This window comes from Lathyrus oleraceus, chromosome 3 (assembly GCF_024323335.1).
Source record: "Lathyrus oleraceus cultivar Zhongwan6 chromosome 3, CAAS_Psat_ZW6_1.0, whole genome shotgun sequence".
Lineage (NCBI taxonomy): Eukaryota > Viridiplantae > Streptophyta > Magnoliopsida > Fabales > Fabaceae > Lathyrus > Lathyrus oleraceus.
In genome coordinates this window covers 347,930,095-347,936,762 of record NC_066581.1, presented here as the reverse complement: position 1 = coordinate 347,936,762, position 6,668 = coordinate 347,930,095, and positions in this window count along the sequence as shown.

Here is a 6,668-nt window from a genome sequence, read left to right as displayed (position 1 = left end):
TCTTCCACAAATTCTCTAATAAAGTGATGACAAATATCAATGTGCTTTGTCCTGCTGTGCTGAACAGGATTTTTAGAAATAGTTGTAGCACTCAGGTTGTCACAGTACACTGTCCTGACATGTTGTGTGACATTGGGTTCAGTCACCATTAGTTTCAACCAACCCTGTTGAGAATAGCTACTTCCAACTGCTATGTATTCAGCTTGATATATAGCACAAGCACCATTTTCATCTTTGAATACTTCCAAATGTGTAGGAGCAGGAGTCCTTACACTCTCTATGCCAATCTTCTTAACATTGTTCTTGGCACATTTGCTTTGGGATGGAAAAATAGACTCTTCTATCTGCTTGACTTGTAGCCCAAGTCCAACAAAGCTCTTCCCAACTTCAGACTGCATTTGACGAGCAACATGTTCTACCATCTGATCTGACCTCCTACCAAACCCAATATTATCCACATCTGTTTGAGCCACCATGAGCTTTTCTCCTTGAGGTTTCAGACAACAATCTTTGAAGATTTCAACCACATCAGATTTGTTTTTAGTCCAGATGTATCTGGAGAAATCATCCACCGCTGCAAACTTCTTTCCACCAAGGCTTTTCACCTGCATGGGTCCCACCAACTTCATATGGAGGAGTTTCAACCCTTTGGAAGTGATGTTAAGTCTGATTTTCTGGTGTGACATCCTTGTCTGACATTTCCCACAGACTTTCAATTTGGGAGTTTTTCTAGCAGATATAATCATCTTCATCCCTTTCTCCTTGACTGAGGTACATTTTGAGGAGTAACTAATTTGAGAGTTCCACATGTAACAATTGTCTTTGGTTCTGAATCCTTCCATGATTACTTCACTTTCTTTGTTGGTAATCACACATTCAGTTTTAGTGAAGTTAACATTTAGACCTTGGTCACATAGTTGACTGATGCTTATTAGATTTGCAGTCAAGCCCTTAACAAGTAGGACATTGTCAAGATCAGGAATTCCAGGGTAATCAAGCTTACCAATCCCCTTGATTTCACCCTTTGCTCCATCACCAAAGGTTACATAGCTTGTGGCATGAGGATGAAGGCCCGTTAGCAGGTTTTTGTTTCCAGTCATGTGTCTGGAGCACCCACTGTCAAAATACCAATCTTCATTGGCTGAAACTCTGAAGGAAGTGTGAGCTATTAGACTTGTAACATTAGTCTTAGGAACCCATTGCTTTTTGTTGACAGGCCTGTGCTGTTTGGGTTTGGGTTGATAGTGAGTCTGATGATGAACAAGGCTAGGATAACCATACAACTTATAGCAGAAGGGCTTCAGGTGACCAAATTTCCCACAGTAATGGCATCTCCATCTTTGGTATTTCCCTTCTGCTGTCTTCTCTTCCGATGTTGTGACATATGATGTGACATCACAGATTTGCTTTTACTATGGCTGCATTTTGGTTTGTGTAGCGGTGTATTCGTCACTTTATGATTTATTGATTAAACCAAAAGCAAAGCATACAAAGAATCGAGTCGCCACCGCACTTTTATTTATCCAAAGGAATGGCTAAAAAGCGAACAAAAGCCTAAGAAGTTTTACACATAGAAAACTAATGAAAAGATCAGAGATCTGGGTAAGGGGTTAATTACGCAACGGGAAGGTGTTAGGCACCCAAAACGTCCTAGGTACTCCTAGGGAGCCCTTTTCACAACTTGTTGTACGAAACGTTATTTGTTTATGAAATATTTATTGTGCAAACATGGATTGACGGGATGAGAAAAGAATATACAAGTTATTATTTTTGTGTTTGAACGGATGAACCCGTTGCCTACGTACCTTTCCATGGAAGGTAAGGATCAAAACGCCGTAGTTCGGCTAAAATATTTCCAAAATATGAGTGGATTCATTTTAAAGCAAAAGCCCTAAGGTCTTTCGTTATCCACGGGAGAAAACTCAACCTTATACAAACAACAAGTCCACTATGTGAGAAAAGCTTCAACTTGCTAGTGAGGGGTTAACCCTATAATAAGCAAGAAAGTCTTACAATTCAATCACTAAGGACAAAAGGTGAGATTAACATCAACCAACTAGGATAAATCAAACCTATGGTTAATGTATGAAAACTTATCAAGAATGGACAAAGCCACAAAACAATTGAGTAGGTGAAATTAACCAATTAGGATTATTCACAAAAGTAGTCAAAGTATGATTATAATTCAATTCAAAAGAAGTATTATGAAAATGAAGTTTGAAAATCAAAGGCTTAAGGCCTAGGTTTCTAATTTGAAAAGAAATGAGAATATTTGCACAATAGTTTTCAAGTTTTGGGTTAACATGCAAATGGAGGTTTAAAGCAACAAAAGGATGGGAGGGTGAGGAAGTAAAACTTCTTAGATGTTCACCTCTTGAGATCATATGTAGATGATCCAAGTGATTCCTTTGGAATAAGCAAAGAGCAATAACAGATAAACAAAGCAAATGGATACCGGATGCCAATCAATGGACTTACACCAATCTCACAAAACAAAGATGGATACCGGATACCAATCAATGGATTTATACCAATCTCCTAAAACACAACATGGATACCGGATGCCAATCTGTGGACTTATTCCAATCTCCTGAAACGAAATAAAACAAGGATACCAGATGCCAATCTATGGACTTATACTAGTCTCACAAAACAAAGAAAACAAGGATACCAGATGCCAATCAATGGACTTATACTAGTCTCCTATCATATCATAGGAAACAACTGCCAATCAATGGACTTATGCTTGCCTCCTCCATGGACAAAGCAAAATGCTACAAAGCAAAGTTTATGAAATGATATACAAGTGATGATGATAAATGCACAAAGGCACACTCAAGAAAATATGCACAGATGAATCAAGTAAGCAGACAAACAAGTCAATTAGCACACACTATATACAATCAATTAGGCTCAAGCAAGGTTAGGCTTTACAGCCAACTGGAATGGGGTAATTTGTGCTCTTAACCCTAACATTGAGAGTTAGGGTGAAGCAGATGAAAAGGAGATGAGGGGTGTGCCTCATAACTCTTATCCCTGGTCAGGGAGAGCTTTGATCAATGGAAGGTGTGGGAGTTCAGAAAGTTGGAACTCTTCTCCACAAACAGACTCTATAAGATCTTGGGTTATTATTCACCATGCATCAACACATGGTGTGAGCAAGGTGAATGACACACTGAGTAGCGGGAGATGGATTACACATCTCTTTTATCTGCCCATTGCCTCATAAGAGGACTTTTCCTGCTTGGCACAAAGATAAACAAACACAAGCATTGCCTCTTAAGGAGGACTTCAGACAGGTGCCTACCAATAACAGTAGGTCTTCCAGACTACATGAAGATTAGAGGTTATACCCAAGTGGTTAAGCAACCAAGCAAAAGCAAGTTCAAATGAACTTAAAGCAACTTATGTACCTGTGGAAACATCAAACAAATCAGTACAATATTCAGACAATCAAACAAAAGTCAATAAGCAACTAACAATCCCAATGTACAAAATGTGTAAGCCAAAACTCAAACTCAAATGATTTAACATCAACCTACAAAACACACAAAGGTTAGTAATCAAAGGCAAACATCAATGCTCAAGTGATGAAGCATCATTAACCATGTAACTTGGATGTTCAACCTGAAATCAAAGCTCAAAGATAAGCAACAAACCACTAGGTCAAAGCCTAGGGTCAAATATGGAGAAAACAGTCAAAACAAAAGCTGAAATTTAACATGAATCAACTTCAAACACATCTTGAAACATTCCAAAAGGTCTCACATCAATATCATTAACCAAAAGTAATTCATGATCAATTGAAGTTCAAAGCAATTTTAAAGCTCAAATGTGATCAACCAGAATGAAAAATCTCAATTAAATCAGAAATGATCCAAATAATTCCAACAAAATTCATGCTCATTCAAAACATTCATAACATGCATCACACAAAAAATCAGGACAATTGGAGATCATTTAGCATGGCAAACACATCACATAAGTTGAACAAGCAAAGGTGTGACACAAATCGTAACACCAACTTAACATGATCATAAAACATAAATGATAAATGATAAAAATACCAAATTAACACCAAAATGTCAAGCAATGTGTCTAGTTTCATCTTGTAAATTTTCAGATTCATTGGATCAGAGACCAGCATTTCACAAATGTATTAGCATAGCAAGGTCAAATAAGCATACATGTTCAAACATTCTAGCACCAAAAATTAATCAGCCAAGCACAACTTGTAAAATCATGATGATAAAAAACTAGAGAGAATCAGGATCATAATGCAAAAAATTGGAGTGAATTTGGATGAATTTTCAATTTTATATGATTTTTGCAAGATGAGAAAAAATAAGAAAATAACATGAAGCAATGCATAGAAATGTATGGAGGGAAATGAAAAAAAAGAAATGAAGCATTTGAATAATTCACTGGCCAGGAATCGAACTAGGTTACAATTTGAAAGTTGGCGCGCCAAGTTCAAAACGACAACGTTTCAATACACAAACCCTAAAACGCGCGTTGTGCATGGCAATTGGAATCCGCAGGTAATCCATATGAACTTGCAACTAAATCCACAGGAATTCTGGAAATCAGTATGAACATCAGGAAGAACACGATGAAGATCATGAAGATCTTCATCCAACTTTTTCCAGATTTTTTTCAAAAGTTCCAGAAATGAAAATCAAGCATAGCATCGTGTAGATCTTTCATCATACATCAATAATCCACAAATATTTCACCAAGAAACAATCAAACATGCACGGATCGAAACAATCAAGAATCAACATCAAACTTCAAACAAACAGAACTCCATGTACAATGCATCATTTTACTCGATTCAAAGCTCAGATTGCTCAGCATACTTAAATCTATCATAATATGGCAAAGGAAATAAAAAATGAGAGAGTTGATTTGTAACCTCTTGTAGAGCAGAACTGGAAATCGTGAGCTACAGGCCTTGGCAATGCTTTACAGTTTCTCTACAATGATTATTGAGGTGATTGGAAGAAAAATTGAAGCTCAATTGTGCTTGCATTCAACAAAATCTGAAATCACCATGGATATCCAAAGCTTCGAGCATGCTTCAATACTGCACCAATTCTCTTGATTCCACGTGCAAAGTTGCTTAATAACACTTCAGGATCAAGAATCCAGCCATGAAATGTGCTTTGACGTGAAGGAATTTGAAGAAAATTTGAGAGAAAATTTTTGAGAAATTTGGATCTAGATCTGAATTTTTGTTGTTAATGCTGAAAACAGTTAGGTTTTGGTTTATATATGCCATGCTTAACCTGTTCTAATCATGCTTAAACCAATGTTAATTGTAATTAGCAAGTTATGGAGTGTAAGTGCAAATTGGTATTTCACCCTATGCATGAAGTGCATGCATGAACAGTGCACGAAATCTGATTTATTTTCACTTAAAAATCCATTTTGGAGCCAATGGTAATGGTCAAATGTTTAAACAATGCACCAAATTTGAACTTTAAGTTTTCCCTCCAAAAATCCAATGAATTAGCAAGTGCTCATATGATGATAATTCATGTCATGTAATGCATGATTTGAAAATTAGAAGTCAAAAGAAGAGCAATGCAAAAAGAGCCATCCATTTTGGAGCTTTGGTTGAGAAGTTATGTCCATTTGAAGTTCCATGCATACTTTGCCATGTTTTGATCATATCTCCTTAACCACATATGTGAAATTGATGATCTTGGACATTTTGGAAATGGGAGAGAAAGATCTACAACTTTCATGTTCAACAAAATTTCATTTGAAGCCTTCTTGATGAAGTAATTTGAAGTTGAAGTTGGACTAAAACCTTTCCATTTTTGGCAAGTTTGAATTATAGGTCACTTTCTATTTTTGGAAAGTTTTGTCCTGACTTTAAATTCTTCAATGTTGATGTTTGAAATGTCAAATGAGACTTTTTTGAACATGAATGAAATATTTCTAGTCACTTCCCACCTCCAAATCCACAGTTGACTTTGCTGTTGACTTTCTAGGCCTTCAGTTGACCTGAAAATATTCTGATGAAATTCAAGCCTCCACCACTTGGGATTTTGCTTCAAAATAACATCATAGCTCATATGAACTCTTGTGAATGATTGTGGGGTCCAAATTCTCAAGAATGGCCACCATCTATTGCTCAATGAATGCCTTTGATTGCTTTGACCTGTGATTGCTTCATCTGCAAGACAAAGGTTAGATGACATATTTTTGTACTTTTGGTTAGTGATAGAAAGAAAAACAATGATATACAAATGTAAGGAATGCTTGGTGATCAAGAACCACTCTAAAAAAGATAACCAACCCCACAGGGAAGGAAGCAAGGTGCACAATGATCCTGGAGGCAATGCAATGATATGATATGATGCCATGAGGGATCTTAGGGACAAAATTGGGGTCTTACAGTTTGGCTTGAGGTTTGCAACCAGTGTAACTGCACTCAGGCTTATATTCATTATACCCAATGCCAGATTTGTCTCCTGTTATTTGTCCAGTTTGGAGAATCTTGTCTAGGGAGTCAGATCCATTGTTTAACATCGTTACATACTTGGTCATCTCTTCTAGTTTAGAATTCAAGAACATATCTTCAGTTTTTAACTTGGAGATGATTTCCACATGGTCTCCCTTCTCATTCTCCAGCTGTACTATCTTCTGGATTTCAACTT